General features: G+C 37.1%; 1 non-coding gene and 59 pseudogenes across 1 annotated transcript; all 60 read right to left on the bottom strand.

The window, feature by feature from the left end:
• Positions 1-104: 104 nt before the first annotated feature.
• On the bottom strand, positions 105-223 carry LOC148459174 (5S ribosomal RNA; annotated as a pseudogene).
• Positions 224-339: 116 nt separating this feature from the next.
• Positions 340-458, bottom strand: LOC148459173 (5S ribosomal RNA; annotated as a pseudogene).
• Positions 459-574: 116 nt separating this feature from the next.
• LOC148459172 (5S ribosomal RNA) lies at positions 575-693 on the bottom strand (annotated as a pseudogene).
• Positions 694-809: 116 nt separating this feature from the next.
• Positions 810-928, bottom strand: LOC148459171 (5S ribosomal RNA; annotated as a pseudogene).
• A 116-nt stretch (positions 929-1044) lies between these two features.
• LOC148459170 (5S ribosomal RNA) lies at positions 1045-1163 on the bottom strand (annotated as a pseudogene).
• A 116-nt stretch (positions 1164-1279) lies between these two features.
• On the bottom strand, positions 1280-1398 carry LOC148459169 (5S ribosomal RNA; annotated as a pseudogene).
• A 116-nt stretch (positions 1399-1514) lies between these two features.
• LOC148459168 (5S ribosomal RNA) lies at positions 1515-1633 on the bottom strand (annotated as a pseudogene).
• Positions 1634-1749: 116 nt separating this feature from the next.
• LOC148459167 (5S ribosomal RNA) lies at positions 1750-1868 on the bottom strand (annotated as a pseudogene).
• Positions 1869-2219: 351 nt separating this feature from the next.
• On the bottom strand, positions 2220-2338 carry LOC148459166 (5S ribosomal RNA; annotated as a pseudogene).
• A 116-nt stretch (positions 2339-2454) lies between these two features.
• On the bottom strand, positions 2455-2573 carry LOC148459165 (5S ribosomal RNA; annotated as a pseudogene).
• A 116-nt stretch (positions 2574-2689) lies between these two features.
• Positions 2690-2808, bottom strand: LOC148459164 (5S ribosomal RNA; annotated as a pseudogene).
• A 116-nt stretch (positions 2809-2924) lies between these two features.
• Positions 2925-3043, bottom strand: LOC148459163 (5S ribosomal RNA; annotated as a pseudogene).
• A 116-nt stretch (positions 3044-3159) lies between these two features.
• On the bottom strand, positions 3160-3278 carry LOC148459162 (5S ribosomal RNA; annotated as a pseudogene).
• Positions 3279-3629: 351 nt separating this feature from the next.
• On the bottom strand, positions 3630-3748 carry LOC148459161 (5S ribosomal RNA; annotated as a pseudogene).
• Positions 3749-3864: 116 nt separating this feature from the next.
• Positions 3865-3983, bottom strand: LOC148459160 (5S ribosomal RNA; annotated as a pseudogene).
• Positions 3984-4099: 116 nt separating this feature from the next.
• On the bottom strand, positions 4100-4218 carry LOC148459159 (5S ribosomal RNA). Its single transcript, XR_015873023.1, has one exon. It is a non-coding gene; the product is annotated as a 5S ribosomal RNA (ribosomal RNA).
• A 115-nt stretch (positions 4219-4333) lies between these two features.
• Positions 4334-4452, bottom strand: LOC148459158 (5S ribosomal RNA; annotated as a pseudogene).
• A 116-nt stretch (positions 4453-4568) lies between these two features.
• Positions 4569-4687, bottom strand: LOC148459157 (5S ribosomal RNA; annotated as a pseudogene).
• A 116-nt stretch (positions 4688-4803) lies between these two features.
• On the bottom strand, positions 4804-4922 carry LOC148459156 (5S ribosomal RNA; annotated as a pseudogene).
• A 116-nt stretch (positions 4923-5038) lies between these two features.
• Positions 5039-5157, bottom strand: LOC148459155 (5S ribosomal RNA; annotated as a pseudogene).
• A 116-nt stretch (positions 5158-5273) lies between these two features.
• On the bottom strand, positions 5274-5392 carry LOC148459154 (5S ribosomal RNA; annotated as a pseudogene).
• Positions 5393-5508: 116 nt separating this feature from the next.
• On the bottom strand, positions 5509-5627 carry LOC148459153 (5S ribosomal RNA; annotated as a pseudogene).
• Positions 5628-5743: 116 nt separating this feature from the next.
• On the bottom strand, positions 5744-5862 carry LOC148459152 (5S ribosomal RNA; annotated as a pseudogene).
• Positions 5863-5978: 116 nt separating this feature from the next.
• LOC148459151 (5S ribosomal RNA) lies at positions 5979-6097 on the bottom strand (annotated as a pseudogene).
• A 350-nt stretch (positions 6098-6447) lies between these two features.
• Positions 6448-6566, bottom strand: LOC148459150 (5S ribosomal RNA; annotated as a pseudogene).
• A 116-nt stretch (positions 6567-6682) lies between these two features.
• Positions 6683-6801, bottom strand: LOC148459149 (5S ribosomal RNA; annotated as a pseudogene).
• Positions 6802-6917: 116 nt separating this feature from the next.
• On the bottom strand, positions 6918-7036 carry LOC148459148 (5S ribosomal RNA; annotated as a pseudogene).
• Positions 7037-7152: 116 nt separating this feature from the next.
• Positions 7153-7271, bottom strand: LOC148459147 (5S ribosomal RNA; annotated as a pseudogene).
• Positions 7272-7386: 115 nt separating this feature from the next.
• LOC148459146 (5S ribosomal RNA) lies at positions 7387-7505 on the bottom strand (annotated as a pseudogene).
• Positions 7506-7621: 116 nt separating this feature from the next.
• Positions 7622-7740, bottom strand: LOC148459145 (5S ribosomal RNA; annotated as a pseudogene).
• Positions 7741-7856: 116 nt separating this feature from the next.
• Positions 7857-7975, bottom strand: LOC148459144 (5S ribosomal RNA; annotated as a pseudogene).
• A 116-nt stretch (positions 7976-8091) lies between these two features.
• LOC148459143 (5S ribosomal RNA) lies at positions 8092-8210 on the bottom strand (annotated as a pseudogene).
• A 116-nt stretch (positions 8211-8326) lies between these two features.
• LOC148459142 (5S ribosomal RNA) lies at positions 8327-8445 on the bottom strand (annotated as a pseudogene).
• Positions 8446-8561: 116 nt separating this feature from the next.
• Positions 8562-8680, bottom strand: LOC148459141 (5S ribosomal RNA; annotated as a pseudogene).
• A 116-nt stretch (positions 8681-8796) lies between these two features.
• On the bottom strand, positions 8797-8915 carry LOC148459140 (5S ribosomal RNA; annotated as a pseudogene).
• Positions 8916-9031: 116 nt separating this feature from the next.
• On the bottom strand, positions 9032-9150 carry LOC148459139 (5S ribosomal RNA; annotated as a pseudogene).
• A 116-nt stretch (positions 9151-9266) lies between these two features.
• LOC148459138 (5S ribosomal RNA) lies at positions 9267-9385 on the bottom strand (annotated as a pseudogene).
• A 115-nt stretch (positions 9386-9500) lies between these two features.
• On the bottom strand, positions 9501-9619 carry LOC148459137 (5S ribosomal RNA; annotated as a pseudogene).
• A 116-nt stretch (positions 9620-9735) lies between these two features.
• On the bottom strand, positions 9736-9854 carry LOC148459136 (5S ribosomal RNA; annotated as a pseudogene).
• A 116-nt stretch (positions 9855-9970) lies between these two features.
• LOC148459135 (5S ribosomal RNA) lies at positions 9971-10089 on the bottom strand (annotated as a pseudogene).
• Positions 10090-10205: 116 nt separating this feature from the next.
• Positions 10206-10324, bottom strand: LOC148459134 (5S ribosomal RNA; annotated as a pseudogene).
• A 116-nt stretch (positions 10325-10440) lies between these two features.
• On the bottom strand, positions 10441-10559 carry LOC148459133 (5S ribosomal RNA; annotated as a pseudogene).
• A 116-nt stretch (positions 10560-10675) lies between these two features.
• LOC148459132 (5S ribosomal RNA) lies at positions 10676-10794 on the bottom strand (annotated as a pseudogene).
• Positions 10795-10909: 115 nt separating this feature from the next.
• LOC148459131 (5S ribosomal RNA) lies at positions 10910-11028 on the bottom strand (annotated as a pseudogene).
• A 115-nt stretch (positions 11029-11143) lies between these two features.
• Positions 11144-11262, bottom strand: LOC148459130 (5S ribosomal RNA; annotated as a pseudogene).
• A 116-nt stretch (positions 11263-11378) lies between these two features.
• LOC148459129 (5S ribosomal RNA) lies at positions 11379-11497 on the bottom strand (annotated as a pseudogene).
• Positions 11498-11613: 116 nt separating this feature from the next.
• On the bottom strand, positions 11614-11732 carry LOC148459128 (5S ribosomal RNA; annotated as a pseudogene).
• Positions 11733-11848: 116 nt separating this feature from the next.
• Positions 11849-11967, bottom strand: LOC148459127 (5S ribosomal RNA; annotated as a pseudogene).
• Positions 11968-12083: 116 nt separating this feature from the next.
• LOC148459126 (5S ribosomal RNA) lies at positions 12084-12202 on the bottom strand (annotated as a pseudogene).
• Positions 12203-12553: 351 nt separating this feature from the next.
• Positions 12554-12672, bottom strand: LOC148459125 (5S ribosomal RNA; annotated as a pseudogene).
• Positions 12673-12788: 116 nt separating this feature from the next.
• Positions 12789-12907, bottom strand: LOC148459124 (5S ribosomal RNA; annotated as a pseudogene).
• A 116-nt stretch (positions 12908-13023) lies between these two features.
• Positions 13024-13142, bottom strand: LOC148459123 (5S ribosomal RNA; annotated as a pseudogene).
• A 116-nt stretch (positions 13143-13258) lies between these two features.
• Positions 13259-13377, bottom strand: LOC148459122 (5S ribosomal RNA; annotated as a pseudogene).
• A 116-nt stretch (positions 13378-13493) lies between these two features.
• On the bottom strand, positions 13494-13612 carry LOC148459121 (5S ribosomal RNA; annotated as a pseudogene).
• A 586-nt stretch (positions 13613-14198) lies between these two features.
• LOC148459120 (5S ribosomal RNA) lies at positions 14199-14317 on the bottom strand (annotated as a pseudogene).
• Positions 14318-14433: 116 nt separating this feature from the next.
• LOC148459119 (5S ribosomal RNA) lies at positions 14434-14552 on the bottom strand (annotated as a pseudogene).
• A 116-nt stretch (positions 14553-14668) lies between these two features.
• LOC148459118 (5S ribosomal RNA) lies at positions 14669-14787 on the bottom strand (annotated as a pseudogene).
• Positions 14788-14903: 116 nt separating this feature from the next.
• On the bottom strand, positions 14904-15022 carry LOC148459117 (5S ribosomal RNA; annotated as a pseudogene).
• A 116-nt stretch (positions 15023-15138) lies between these two features.
• On the bottom strand, positions 15139-15257 carry LOC148459116 (5S ribosomal RNA; annotated as a pseudogene).
• A 116-nt stretch (positions 15258-15373) lies between these two features.
• LOC148459115 (5S ribosomal RNA) lies at positions 15374-15492 on the bottom strand (annotated as a pseudogene).
• Between the last annotated feature and the right edge of the window lie 360 nt (positions 15493-15852).

Raw genomic sequence — 15852 nt, 5'->3', positions numbered from 1 at the left:
TAACTTTAGACCTCTATTACTTCTTAACTCAAGTAAATTGATTGATAAGTTGAAAAAATTAAATGTAAAATGTAATAGAAAAGAATGTTATGGCAGTATAAAATTACCTACATCACTTGGTATTCCCAGGTGGTCTCCCATCCAAGTACTAACCAGGCCCAACACTGCATAGCTTCCAAGATCAAATGAGATTGGGCATGTCCAGTGTGGTTTGGCTGTAGGTGCTCAAAAACATTAACTTTAGACCTCTATTACTTCTTAACTCAAGTAAATTCATTGATAAGTTTAAAAAATTAATTTTAAAATGTAATAGAAAAGAATGTTATGGCAGTATAAAATTACCTACAGCACCTGGTATTCCCAGGTGGTCTCCCATCCAAGTACTAACCAGGCCCAACACTGAATAGCTTCCAAGATCAGATGAGATTGGGCATGTCCAGGGTGGTTTGGCTGTAGGTGCTCAAAAACATTAACTTTAGACCTCTTTTACTTCTTAACTCAAGTAAATTCATTGATAAGTTGAAAAAATTAATTGTAAAATGTAATAGAAAAGAATGTTATGGCAGTAAAAAATTACCTACAGCACCTGGTATTCCCAGGTGGTCTCCCATCCAAGTACTAATCAGGCCCAATACTGCATAGCTTCCAAGATCAGACGAGATTGGGCATGTCCAGTGTGGTTTGGCTGTAGGTGCTCAAAAACATTAACTTTAGACCACTTTTACTTCTTAACTCAAGTAAATTCATTGATGAGTTGAAAAAATTAAATGTAAAATGTAATAGAAAAGAATGTTATGTCAGTATAAAATTACCTACAGCACCTGGTATTCCCAGGTGGTCTCCCATCCAAGTACTAACCAGGCCCAATACTGCATAGCTTCCAAGATCAGATGAGATTGGGCATGTCCAGTTTGGTTTGGCTGTAGGTGCTCAAAAACATTAACTTTAGACCTCTTTTACTTCTTAACTCAAGTAAATTCATTGATAAGTTGAAAAAATTAAATGTAAAATGTAATAGAAAAGAATGTTATGTCAGTATAAAATTACCTACAGCATCTGGTATTCCCAGTTGGTCTCCCATCCAAGTACTAACCAAGCCCAACACTGCATAGCTTCCAAGAGCAGACGAGATTGGGCAAATCCAGTATGGTTTGGCTCTAGGTGCTCAAAAACATTAACTTTAGACCTCTTTTACTTCTTTACTCAAGTAAATTCATTGATAAGTTGAAAAAATTAAATGTAAAATGTAATAGAAAAGAATGTTATGGCAGTATAAAATTACCTACAGCTCCTGGTATTCCCAGGTGGTCTCCCATCCAAGTACTAACCAGGCCCAACACTGCATAGCTTCCAAGATCAGACGAGATTGGGCATGTCCAGTGTGGTTGGGCTGTAGGTGCTCAAAAACATTAACTTTAGACCTCTTTTACTTCTTTACTCAAGTAAATTCATTGATAAGTTGAATAAATTAAATGTAAAATGTAATAGAAAAGAATGTTATGGCAGTATAAAATTACCTACAGCTCCTGGTATTCCCAGGTGGTCTCCCATCCAAGTACTAACCAGGCCCAACACTGCATAGCTTCCAAGATCAGACGAGATTGGGCATGTCCAGTGTGGTTTGGCTGTAGGTGCTCCAAAATATTAACTTTAGACCTCTATTACTTCTTAACTCAAGTAAATTGATTGATAAGTTGAAAAAATTAAATGTAAAATGGAATAGAAAAGAATGTTATGGCAGTATAAAATTACCTACATCACCTGGTATTCCCAGGTGGTCTCCCATCCAAGTACTAACCAGGCCCAACACTGCATAGCTTCCAAGATCAAATGAGATTGGGCATGTCCAGGATGATTTGGCTGTAGGTGCTCAAAAACATTAACTTTAGACCTCTTTTACTTCTTAACTCAAGTAAATTCATTGATAAGTTGAAAAAATTAAATGTAAAATGTAATAGAAAAGAATGTTATGTCAGTATAAAATTACCTACAGCATCTGGTATTCCCAGGTGGTCTCCCATCCACGTACTAACCAAGCCCAACACTGCACAGCTTCCAAGATCAGATGAGATTGGTCATGTCCAGTGTGGTTTATCTGTAGGCACTAAAAAACATTAACTTTAGACCTCTTTTACTTCTTTACTCAAGTAAATTCATTGATAAGTTGAAAAAATTAAATGTAAAATGTAATAGAAAAGAATGTTATGGCAGTATAAAATTACCTACAGCTCCTGGTATTCCCAGGTGGTCTCCCATCCAAATACTAACCAGGCCCAACACTGCATAGCTTCCAAGATCAGAAGAGATTGGGCATGTCCAGTGTGGTTGGGCTGTAGGTGCTCGAAAACTTTAACTTTAGACCTCAATCACTTCTTAACTCAAGTAAATTCATTGATAAGTTGAAAAAATTAAATGTAAAATGTAATAGAAAAGAATGTCATGGCAGTATAAAATTACCTACAGCACCTTGTATTCCCAGGTGGTCTCCCATCCAAGTACTAACCAGGCCCAACACTGCATAGCTTCCAAGATCAGATGAAATTGGGCATGTCCAGTGTGGTTTGGCTATAGGAGCTCAAAAATATTAACTTTAGACCTCTTTTACTTCTTAACTCAAGTAAATTCATTGATAAGTTGAAAAAATTAATTGTAAAATGTAATAGAAAAGAATGTTATGGCAGTATAAAATTACCTACAGCACCTTGTATTCCCAGGTGGTCTCCCATCCAAGTACTAAACAGGCCCAATACTGCATAGCTTCCAAGATCAGACAAGATTGGGCATGTCCAGTTTGGTTTGGCTGTAGGTGCTCAAAAACATTAACTTTAGACCTCTTTCACTACTTAACTCAAGTAAATTCATTGATAAGTTGAAAAAATTAAATGTAAAATGTAATAGAAAAGAATGTCATGGCAGTATAAAATTACCTACAGCTCCTGGAATTCCCAGGTGGTCTCCCATCCAAGTACTAACCAGGCCCAACACTGCATAGCTTCCAAGATCAGACGAGATTGGGCATGTCCAGTGTGGTTGGGCTGTAGGTGCCCAAAAACATTAACTTTAGACCTCTATTACTTCTTAACTCAAGTAAATTCATTGATAAGTTGAAAAAATTAAATGTAAAATGTAATAGAAAAGAATGTCATGGCAGTATAAAATTACCTACAGCACCTGGTATTCCCAGGTGGTCTCCCATCCACGTACTAACCAGGCCCAACACTGCATAGTTTCCAAGATCAGACGAGATTGGGCATGTCCAGTATGGTTTGGCTGTAGGTGCTCAAAAAATTTATCTTTAGACCTCTATTACTTCTTAACTCAACTAAATTCATTGATAAGTTGAAAAAATTAAATGTAAAATGTAATAGAAAAGAATGTTATGGCAGTATAAGATTACCTACAGCACCTGGTATTCCCAGGTGGTCTCCCATCCACGTAATAACCATGCCCAACACTGCACAGCTTCCAAGATCAGATGACATTGGCCATGTCTAGTGTGGTTTGGCTGTAGGTGCTCAAAAACATTATCTTTAGACCTCTTTTACTTCTTAACTCAAGTAAATTCATTGATAAGTTGAAAAAATTAATTGTAAAATGTAATAGAAAAGAATGTTATGGCAGTAAAAAATTACCTACAGCACCTGGTATTCCCAGGTGGTCTCCCATCCAAGTACTAATCAGGCCCAATACTGCATAGCTTCCAAGATCAGACGAGATTGGGCATGTCCAGTGTGGTTTGGCTGTAGGTGCTCAAAAACATTAACTTTAGACCACTTTTACTTCTTAACTCAAGTAAATTCATTGATGAGTTGAAAAAATTAAATGTAAAATGTAATAGAAAAGAATGTTATGTCAGTATAAAATTACCTACAGCACCTGGTATTCCCAGGTGGTCTCCCATCCAAGTACTAACCAGGCCCACTACTGCATAGCTTCCAAGATCAGACGAGATTGGGCATGTCCAGTTTGGTTTGTCTGTAGGTGCTCAAAAACATTAACTTTAGACCTCTTTTACTTCTTAACTCAAGTAAATTCATTGATAAGTTGAAAAAATTAAATGTAAAATGAAATAGAAAAGAATGTTATGTCAGTATAAAATTACCTACAGCACCTGGTTTTCCCAGGTGGTCTCCCATCCAAGTACTAACCAGGCCCAACACTGCATAGCTTCCAAGATCAGACGAGATTGGGCATGTCCAGTGTGGTTTGGCTGTAGGTGCTCAAAAACTTTAACTTTAGACCTCTTTTACTTCTTAACTCAAGTAAATTCATTGATAAGTTTAAAAATGAAATGTAAAATGTAACAGAAAAGAATGTTATGGCAGTATAAAATTACCTACAGCTCCTGGTATTCCCAGGTGGTCTCCCATCCAAGTACTAACCAGGCCCAACACTGCATAGCTTCCAAGAGCAGACGAGATTGGGCATGTCCAGTGGGGTTTGGCTGTTGGTGCTCAAAAACATTAACTTTAGACCTCTTTTACTTCTTTACTCAAGTAAATTCATTGATAAGTTGAAAAAATTAAATGTAAAATGTAATAGAAAAGAATGTTATGGCAGTATAAAATTACCTACAGCTCCTGGTGTTCCCAGGTGGTCTCCCATCCAAGTACTAACCAGGCCCAACACTGCATAGCTTCCAAGATCAAATGAGATTGGGCATGTCCAGGATGATTTGGCTGTAGGTGCTCAAAAACATTAACTTTAGACCTCTTTTACTTCTTAACTCAAGTAAATTCATTGATAAGTTGAAAAAATTAAATGTAAAATGTAATAGAAAAGAATGTTATGTCAGTATAAAATTACCTACAGCATCTGGTATTCCCAGGTGGTCTCCCATCCAAGTACTAACCAAGCCCAACACTGCACAGCTTCCAAGATCAGATGAGATTGGTCATGTCCAGTGTGGTTTATCTGTAGGCACTAAAAAACATTAACTTTAGACCTCTTGTACTTCTTTACTCAAGTAAATTCATTGATAAGTTGAAAAAATTAAATGTAAAATGTAATAGAAAAGAATGTTATGGCAGTATAAAATTACCTACAGCTCCTGGTATTCCCAGGTGGTCTCCCATCCAAATACTAACCAGACCCAACACTGCATAGCTTCCAAGATCAGAAGAGATTGGGCATGTCCAGTGTGGTTGGGCTGTAGGTGCTCGAACACTTTAACTTTAGACCTCAATCACTTCTTAACTCAAGTAAATTCATTGATAAGTTGAAAAAATTAAATGTAAAATGTAATAGAAAAGAATGTCATGGCAGTATAAAATTACCTACAGCACCTTGTATTCCCAGGTGGTCTCCCATCCAAGTACTAACCAGGCCCAACACTGCATAGCTTCCAAGATCAGATGAAATTGGGCATGTCCAGTGTGGTTTGGCTATAGGAGCTCAAAAATATTAACTTTAGACCTCTTTTACTTCTTAACTCAAGTAAATTCATTGATAAGTTGAAAGAATTAATTGTAAAATGTAATAGAAAAGAATGTTATGGCAGTATAAAATTATCTACAGCACCTTGTATTCCCGGGTGGTCTCCCATCCAAGTACTAACCAGGCCCAATACTGCATAGCTTCCAAGATCAGACAAGATTGGGCATGTCCAGTTTGGTTTGGCTGTAGGTGCTCAAAAACATTAACTTTAGACCTCTTTTACTACTTAACTCAAGTAAATTCATTGATGAGTTGAAAAAATTAAATGTAAAATGTAATAGAAAAGAATGTCATGGCAGTATAAAATTACCTACAGCTCCTGGTATTCCCAGGTGGTCTCCCATCCAAGTACTAACCAGGCCCAACACTGCATAGCTTCCAAGATCAGACGAGATTGGGCATGTCCAGTGTGGTTGGGCTGTAGGTGCCCAAAAACATTAACTTTAGACCTCTATTACTTCTTAACTCAAGTAAATTCATTGATAAGTTGAAAAAATTAAATGTAAAATGTAATAGAAAAGAATGTCATGGCAGTATAAAATTACCTACAGCACCTGGTATTCCCAGGTGGTCTCCCATCCACGTACTAACCAGGCCCAACACTGCATAGTTTCCAAGATCAGACGAGATTGGGCATGTCCAGTATGGTTTGGCTGTAGGTGCTCAAAAAATTTATCTTTAGACCTCTATTACTTCTTAACTCAACTAAATTCAATGATAAGTTGAAAAAATTAAATGTAAAATGTAATAGAAAAGAATGTTATGGCAGTATAAGATTACCTACAGCACCTGGTATTCCCAGGTGGTCTCCCATCCACGTAATAACCATGCCCAACACTGCACAGCTTCCAAGATCAGATGACATTGGCCATGTCTAGTGTGGTTTGGCTGTAGGTGCTCAAAACATTATCTTTAGACCTCTTTTACTTCTTAACTCAAGTAAATTCATTGATAAGTTGAAAAAATTAATTGTAAAATGTAATAGAAAAGAATGTTATGGCAGTAAAAAATTACCTACAGCACCTGGTATTCCCAGGTGGTCTCCCATCCAAGTACTAATCAGGCCCAATACTGCATAGCTTCCAAGATCAGACGAGATTGGGCATGTCCAGTGTGGTTTGGCTGTAGGTGCTCAAAAACATTAACTTTAGACCACTTTTACTTCTTAACTCAAGTAAATTCATTGATGAGTTAAAAAAATTAAATGTAAAATGTAATAGAAAAGAATGTTATGTCAGTATAAAATTACCTACAGCACCTGGTATTCCCAGGTGGTCTCCCATCCAAGTACTAACCAGGCCCACTACTGCATAGCTTCCAAGATCAGACGAGATTGGGCATGTCCAGTTTGGTTTGTCTGTAGGTGCTCAAAAACATTAACTTTAGACCTCTTTTACTTCTTAACTCAAGTAAATTCATTGATAAGTTGAAAAAATTAAATGTAAAATGAAATAGAAAAGAATGTTATGTCAGTATAAAATTACCTACAGCACCTGGTTTTCCCAGGTGGTCTCCCATCCAAGTAATAACCAGGCCGAACACTGCATAGCTTCCAAGATCAGACGAGATTGGGCATGTCCAGTGTGGTTTTGCTGTAGGTGCTCAAAAACATTAACTTTAGACCTCTATTACTTCTTAACTCAAGTAAATTCATTGATAAGTTGAAAAAATGAATTGTAAAATGTAATAGAAAAGAATGTTATGTCAGTATAAAATTACCTACAGCACCTGGTATTCCCAGGTGGTCTCCCATCCAAGTACTAACCATGCACAACACTGCACAGCTTCCAAGATCAGATGAGATTGGGCATGTCCAGTGTGGTTTGGCTGTAGGTGCTCAAAAACTTTAACTTTAGACCTCTTTTACTTCTTAACTCAAGTAAATTCATTGATAAGTTTAAAAATGAAATGTAAAATGTAACAGAAAAGAATGTTATGGCAGTATAAAATTACCTACAGCTCCTGGTATTCCCAGGTGGTCTACCATCCAAGTACTAACCAGGCCCAACACTGCATAGCTTCCAAGAGCAGACGAGATTGGGTATGTCCAGTGGGGTTTGGCTGTTGGTGCTCAAAAACATTAACTTTAGACCTCTTTTACTTCTTTACTCAAGTAAATTCATTGATAGGTTGAAAAAATTAAATGTAAAATCTAATAGAAAAGAATGTTATGGCAGTATAAAATTACCTACAGCTCCTGGTGTTCCCAGGTGGTCTCCCATCCAAGTACTAACCAGGCCCAACACTGCATAGCTTCCAAGATCAGACGAGATTGGGCATGTCCAGTGTGGTTTGGCTGTAGATGCTCAAAAATATTAACTTTAGACCTCTATTACTTCTTAACTCAAGTAAATTGATTGATAAGTTGAAAAAATTAAATGTAAAATGTAATAGAAAAGAATGTTATGGCAGTATAAAATTACCTACATCACTTGGTATTCCCAGGTGGTCTCCCATCCAAGTACTAACCAGGCCCAACACTGCATAGCTTCCAAGATCAAATGAGATTGGGCATGTCCAGTGTGGTTTGGCTGTAGGTGCTCAAAAACATTAACTTTAGACCTCTATTACTTCTTAACTCAAGTAAATTCATTGATAAGTTTAAAAAATTAATTTTAAAATGTAATAGAAAAGAATGTTATGGCAGTATAAAATTACCTACAGCACCTGGTATTCCCAGGTGGTCTCCCATCCAAGTACTAACCAGGCCCAACACTGAATAGCTTCCAAGATCAGATGAGATTGGGCATGTCCAGGGTGGTTTGGCTGTAGGTGCTCAAAAACATTAACTTTAGACCTCTTTTACTTCTTAACTCAAGTAAATTCATTGATAAGTTGAAAAAATTAATTGTAAAATGTAATAGAAAAGAATGTTATGGCAGTAAAAAATTACCTACAGCACCTGGTATTCCCAGGTGGTCTCCCATCCAAGTACTAATCAGGCCCAATACTGCATAGCTTCCAAGATCAGACGAGATTGGGCATGTCCAGTGTGGTTTGGCTGTAGGTGCTCAAAAACATTAACTTTAGACCACTTTTACTTCTTAACTCAAGTAAATTCATTGATGAGTTGAAAAAATTAAATGTAAAATGTAATAGAAAAGAATGTTATGTCAGTATAAAATTACCTACAGCACCTGGTATTCCCAGGTGGTCTCCCATCCAAGTACTAACCAGGCCCAATACTGCATAGCTTCCAAGATCAGACGAGATTGGGCATGTCCAGTTTGGTTTGGCTGTAGGTGCTCAAAAACATTAACTTTAGACCTCTTTTACTTCTTAACTCAAGTAAATTCATTGATAAGTTGAAAAAATTAAATGTAAAATGTAATAGAAAAGAATGTTATGTCAGTATAAAATTACCTACAGCATCTGGTATTCCCAGGTGGTCTCCCATCCAAGTACTAACCAAGCCCAACACTGCATAGCTTCCAAGAGCAGACGAGATTGGGCAAATCCAGTATGGTTTGGCTCTAGGTGCTCAAAAACATTAACTTTAGACCTCTTTTACTTCTTTACTCAAGTAAATTCATTGATAAGTTGAAAAAATTAAATGTAAAATGTAATAGAAAAGAATGTTATGGCAGTATAAAATTACCTACAGCTCCTGGTATTCATAGGTGGTCTCCCATCCAAGTACTAACCAGGCCCAACACTGCATAGCTTCCAAGATCAGACGAGATTGGGCATGTCCAGTGTGGTTGGGCTGTAGGTGCTCAAAAACATTAACTTTAGACCTCTATTACTTCTTAACTCAAGTAAATTCATTGATAAGTTGAAAAAATTAAATGTAAAATGTAATAGAAAAGAATGTCATGGCAGTATAAAATTACCTACAGCACCTGGTATTCCCAGGTGGTCTCCCATCCAAGTACTAACCAAGCCCAACACTGCACAGCTTCCAAGATCAGATGAGATTGGGCATGTACAGTGTGGTTTGGCTGTAGGTGCTCAAAAACTTTAACTTTAGACCTCTTTTACTTCTTAACTCAAGTAAATTCATTGATAAGTTTAAAAATGAAATGTAAAATGTAACAGAAAAGAATGTTATGGCAGTATAAAATTATCTACAGCTCCTGGTATTCCCAGGTGGTCTCCCATCCAAGTACTAACCAGGCCCAACACTGCATAGCTTCCAAGATCAGACGAGATTGGGCATGTCCAGTGGGGTTTGGCTGTAGGTGCTCCAAAATATTAACTTTAGACCTCTATTACTTCTTAACTCAAGTAAATTCATTGATAAGTTGAAAAAATTAAATGTAAAATGGAATAGAAAAGAATGTTATGGCAGTATAAAATTACCTACATCACCCGGTATTCCCAGGTGGTCTCCCATCCAAGTACTAACCAGGCCCAACACTGCATAGTTTCCAAGATCAAATGAGATTGGGCATGTCCAGGATGGTTTGGCTGTAGGTGCTCAAAAACATTAACTTTAGACCTCTTTTACTTCTTAACTCAAGTAAATTCATTGATAAGTTGAAAAAATTAATTGTAAAATGTAATAGAAAAGAATGTTATGGCAGTATAAAATTACCTACAGCACCTTGTATTCCCAGGTGGTCTCCCATCCAAGTACTAACCAGACCCAATACTGCATAGCTTCCAAGATCAGACAAGATTGGGCATGTCCAGTTTGGTTTGGCTGTAGGTGCTCAAAAACATTAACTTTAGACCTCTTTTACTACCTAACTCAAGTAAATTCATTGATAAGTTGAAAAAATTAAATGTAAAATGTAATAGAAAAGAATGTCATGGCAGTATAAAATTACCTACAGCTCCTGGTATTCCCAGGTGGTCTCCCATCCAAGTACTAACCAGGCCCAACACTGCATAGCTTCCAAGATCAGACGAGATTGGGCATGTCCAGTGTGGTTGGGCTGTAGGTGCCCAAAAACATTAACTTTAGACCTCTATTACTTCTTAACTCAAGTAAATTCATTGATAAGTTGAAAAAATTAAATGTAAAATGTAATAGAAAAGAATGTCATGGCAGTATAAAATTACCTACAGCACCTGGTATTCCCAGGTGGTCTCCCATCCAAGAACTAACCAGGCCCAAAACCGCATAGCTTCCAAGATCAGACGAGATTGGGCATGTCCAGTGTGGTTTGGCTGTAGGTGCTCAAAAACCTTAACTTTAGACCTCTATTACTTCTTCACTCAAGTAAATTCATTGATAAGTTGAAAAAATTAATTGTAAAATGTAATAGAAAAGAATGTTATGGCAGTAAAAAATTACCTACAGCACCTGGTATTCCCAGGTGGTCTCACATCCAAGTACTAATCAGGCCCAATACTGCATAGCTTCCAAGATCAGACGAGATTGGGCATGTCCAGTGTGGTTTGGCTGTAGGTGCTCAAAGCATTAAATTTAGACGTCTATTACTTCTTAACTCATGTAAATTCATTGATAAGTTGACAAAATGAAATGTAAAATGTAATTGAAAAGAATGTTATGTCAGTATAAAATTACCTACAGCACCTGGTATTCCCAGGTGGTCTCCCATCCAAGTACTAACCACGCCCAACACTGCACAGCTTCCAAGATCAGATGAGATTGGGCATGTCCAGTGTGGTTTGGCTGTAGGTGCTCAAAAACTTTAACTTTAGACCTCTTTTACTTCTTAACTCAAGTAAATTCATTGATAAGTTTAAAAATGAAATGTAAAATGTAACAGAAAAGAATGTTATGGCAGTATAAAATTACCTACAGCTCCTGGTATTCCCAGGTGGTCTCCCATCCAAGTACTAACCAGGCCCAACACTGCATAGCTTCCAAGAGCAGACGAGATTGGGCATGTCCAGTGGGGTTTGGCTGTTGGTGCTCAAAAACATTAACTTTAGACCTCTTTTACTTCTTTACTCAAGTAAATTCATTGATAAGTTGAAAAAATTAAATGTAAAATGTAATAGAAAAGAATGTTATGGCAGTATAAAATTACCTACAGCTCCTGGCATTCCCAGGTGGTCTCCCATCCAACTACTAACCAGGCCCAACACTGCATAGCTTCCAAGATCAGACGAGATTGGGCATGTCCAGTGTGGTTTGGCTGTAGGTGCTCAAAAATATTAAATTTAGACCTCTATTACTTCTTAACTCAAGTAAATTGATTGATAAGTTGAACAAATTAAATGTAAAATGTAATAGAAAAGAATGTTATGGCAGTATAAAATTACCTACATCACTTGGTATTCCCAGGTGGTCTCCCATCCAAGTACTAACCAGGCCCAACACTGCATTGCTTCCAAGATCAAATGAGATTGGGCATGTCCAGTGTGGTTTGGCTGTAGGTGCTCAAAAACATTAACTTTAGACCTCTATTACTTCTTAACTCAAGTAAATTCATTGATAAGTTTAAAAAATTAATTTTAAAATGTAATAGAAAAGAATGTTATGGCAGTATAAAATTACCTACAGCACCTGGTATTCCCAGGTGGTCTCCCATCCAAGTACTAACCAGGCCCAACACTGAATAGCTTCCAAGATCAGATGAGATTGGGCATGTCCAGGGTGGTTTGGCTGTAGGTGCTCAAAAACATTAACTTTAGACCTCTTTTACTTCTTAACTCAAGTAAATTCATTGATAAGTTGAAAAAATTAAATGTAAAATGTAATAGAAATGAATGTTTTGGCTGTATAAAATTACCTACAGCACCTGGTATTCCCAGGTGGTCTCCCATCCACGTACTAACCAGGCCCAACACTGCATAGTTTCCAAGATCAGACGAGATTGGGCATGTCCAGTATGGTTTGGCTGTAGGTGCTCAAAAAATTTATCTTTAGACCTCTATTACTTCTTAACTCAACTAAATTCATTGATAAGTTGAAAAAATTAAATGTAAAATGTAATAGAAAAGAATGTTATGGCAGTATAAAATTACCTACAGCACCTGGTATTCCCAGGTGGTCTCCCATCCACGTAATAACCATGCCCAACACTGCACAGCTTCCAAGATCAGATGACATTGGCCATGTCTAGTGTGGTTTGGCTGTAGGTGCTCAAAAACATTATCTTTAGACCTCTTTTACTTCTTAACTCAAGTAAATTAATTGATAAGTTGAAAAAATTAAATGTAAAATGTAATAGAAAAGAATGTTATGTCAGTATAAAATTACCTACAGCATCTGGTATTCCGAGGTGGTCTCCCATCCAAGTACTAACCAAGCCCAACACTGCGTAGCTTCCAAGAGCAGACGAGATTGGGCATATCCAGTGTGGTTTGGCTGTAGGTGCTCAAAAACATTAACTTTAGACCTCTTTTACTTCTTTACTCAAGTAAATTCATTGATAAGTTGAAAAAATTAAATGTAAAATGTAATAGAAAAGAATGTTATAACAGTATAAAATTACCTACAGCTCCTGGTATTCCCAGGTGGTCTCCCATCCAAGTACTAACCAGGCCCAACACTGCATAGCTTCCAAGATCAGACGAGATTGGGCATGTCCAGTGTGGTTGGGCTGTAGGTGCTCAAAAACATTAACTTTAGACCTCTATTACTTCTTAACTCAAGTAAATTCATTGATAAGTTGAAAAAATTAAATGTAAAATGTAATAGAAAAGAATGTCATGGCAGTATAAAATTACCTACAGCTCCTGGTATTCCCAGGTGGTCTCCCATCCAAGTACTAACCAGGCCCAACACTGCATAGCTTCCAAGATCAGACGAGATTGGGCATGTCCAGTGTGGTTTGGCTGTAGGTGCTCAAAAACATTAACTTTAGACCTCTATTACTTCTTAACTCAAGTAAATTCATTGATAAGTTGAAAAAATTAATTGTATAATGTAATAGAAAAGAATGTTATGGCAGTAAAAAATTACCTACAGCACCTGGTATTCCCAGGTGGTCTCCCATCCAAGTACTAATCAGGCCCAATACTGCATAGCTTCCAAGATCAGACGAGATTGGGCATGTCCAGTGTGGTTTGGCTGTAGGTGCTCAAAAACATTAACTTTAGACCTCTTTTACTTCTTAACTCATGTAAATTCATTGATAAGTTGAAAAAATTAAATGTAAAATGTAATAGAAAAGAATGTTATGTCAGTATAAAATTACCTACAGCATCTGGTATTCCCAGGTGGTCTCCCATCCAAATACTAACCAAGCCCAACACTGCACAGCTTCCAAGATCAGATGAGATTGGGCATGTCCAGTGTGGTTTATCTGTAGGCACTAAAAAACATTAACTTTAGACCTCTTTTACTTCTTTACTCAAGTAAATTCATTGATAAGTTGAAAAAATTAAATGTAAAATGTAATAGAAAAGAATGTTATGGCTGTATAAAATTACCTACAGCACCTGGTATTCCCAGCTGGTCTCCCATCCACGTAATAACCATGCCCAAAACTGCACAGCTTCCAAGATCAGACGACATTGGCCATGTCCAGTGTAGTTTGGCTGTAGGTGCTCAAAAAGTTTAACTTTAGACCTCTTTTACTTCTTAACTCAAGTATATTCATTGATAAGTTGAAAAAATTAAATGTAAAATATAATAGAAAAGAATGTTATGGCAGTATAAAATTACCTACAGCACCTGGTATTCCCAGGTGGTTTCCCATGCAAGTACTAACCATGTCCAACACTGCATAGCTTCCAAGATCAGACGACATTGGCCATGGCCAGTGTGGTTTGGCTGTACGTGCTCAAAAATATTAACTTTAGACCTCTTTTACTTCTTAACTCAAGTAAATTAATTGATAAGTTGAAAAAATTAAATGTAAAATGTAATAGAAAAGAATGTTATGTCAGTATAAAATTACATACAGCATCAGGTATCCCCAGGTGGTCTCCCATCCAAGTATTAACCAGGCCCCACACTGCATAGCTTCCAAGATCAGACGAGATTGGGCATGTCCAGTGTGGTTTGGCTGTATGTGCTCAAAAGCATTAACTTTAGCCCTCTTTTACTTCTTAACTCAAGTAAAGTCATTGATAAGTTGAAAAAATTAAATGTAAAATTTAATAGAAAAGTATGTTATGGAAGTATAAAATTACCTACAGCACCTGTTATTCCCAGGTGGTCTCCCTTTCAAGTACTAACCAGGCCCAACACTGCATAGCTTCCAAGATCAGACGAGATTGGGCATGTCCAGTGTGGTTTTGCTCTAGGTGCTCAAAAACATTAACTTTAGACTTCTTTTACTTCTTAACTCAAGTAAATTCATTGATAAGTTGAAAAAACTAAATGTAAAATGTAATAGAAAAAAATGTTTTGGCTGTATAAATTTACCTACAGCACCTGGTATTCCCAGGTGGTGTCCCATCCGAATACTAACCAGGCCCAACACTGCATAGCTTCCAAGATCAGACGAGATTGGGCATGTCCAGTGTGGTTTGGCTGTAGGTGCTCAAGAAACGTAACTTTAGACGTCTATTACTTCTTAACTCAAGTAAATTCATTGATAAGTTGAAAAAATGAAATGTAAAATGTAATAGAAAAGAATGTTATGGCAGTATAAAATTACCTACAGCACCTGGTATTCCCAGGTGGTCTCCCATCCAAGTACTAACCAGGCCCAACATTGCATAGCTTCCAAGATCAGACGAGATTGGGCATGTCCAGTGTGGTTTGACTGTAGGTGCTCAAAAACATTAACTTTAGACCTCTTTTACTTCTTAACTCAAGTAAATTCATTGATAAGTTGAAAAAATTAAATGTAAAATTTAATAGAAAAGAATGTTATGGCAGTATAAAATTACCTACAGCACCTGTTATTCCCAGGTGGTCTCCCATTCAAGTACTAACCAGGCCCAACACTGCATAGCTTCCAAGATCAGACGAGATTGGGCCTGTCCAGTGTGGTTTGGCTGTAGGTGCTCAAAAACATTAACTTTAGACCTGTTTTACTTCTTAACTCAAGTAAATTTATTGATAAGTTGAAAAAATTAAATGTAAAATGTAATACAAAAGAATGTTATGTAAGTATAAAATTTCCTACAGCACTTGATATTCCCAGGTGGTCTCCCATCCAAGTACTAACCAGGCCCAACACTGCATAGCTTCCAAGATCAGATGATATTGGGCATGTCCAGAGTGGTTTGGCTGTAGGTGCTCAAAAAACTTAACTTTAGACCTCTATTACTTCTTAACTCAAGTAAATTCATTGATAAGTTGAAAAAATTAAATGTAAAATGTAATAGAAAAGAATGTTATGGCAGTATAAAATTACCTACAGCACCTGGTATTCCCAGGTGGTCTCCCATCCACGTAATAACCATGCCCAACACTGCACAGCTTCCAAGATCAGACGACATTGGCCATGTCTAGTGTGGTTTGGCTGTAGGTGCTCAAAAACATTATCTTTAGACCTCTTTTACTTCTTAACTCAAGTAAATTCATTGATAAGTTGAAAAAATGTAATGTAAAATGTAATAGAAAAGAATGTTATGGCTGCATAAAATTACCTACAG

The sequence above is a fragment of the Taudactylus pleione genome, unplaced genomic scaffold (genome assembly GCF_031769625.1).
Source record: "Taudactylus pleione unplaced genomic scaffold, aTauple2 ptg000967l, whole genome shotgun sequence".
NCBI lineage: Eukaryota > Metazoa > Chordata > Amphibia > Anura > Myobatrachidae > Taudactylus > Taudactylus pleione.
The sequence above is the reverse complement of the archived record's forward strand: the minus strand, read 5'-3'. Positions and strand labels throughout refer to the sequence as shown.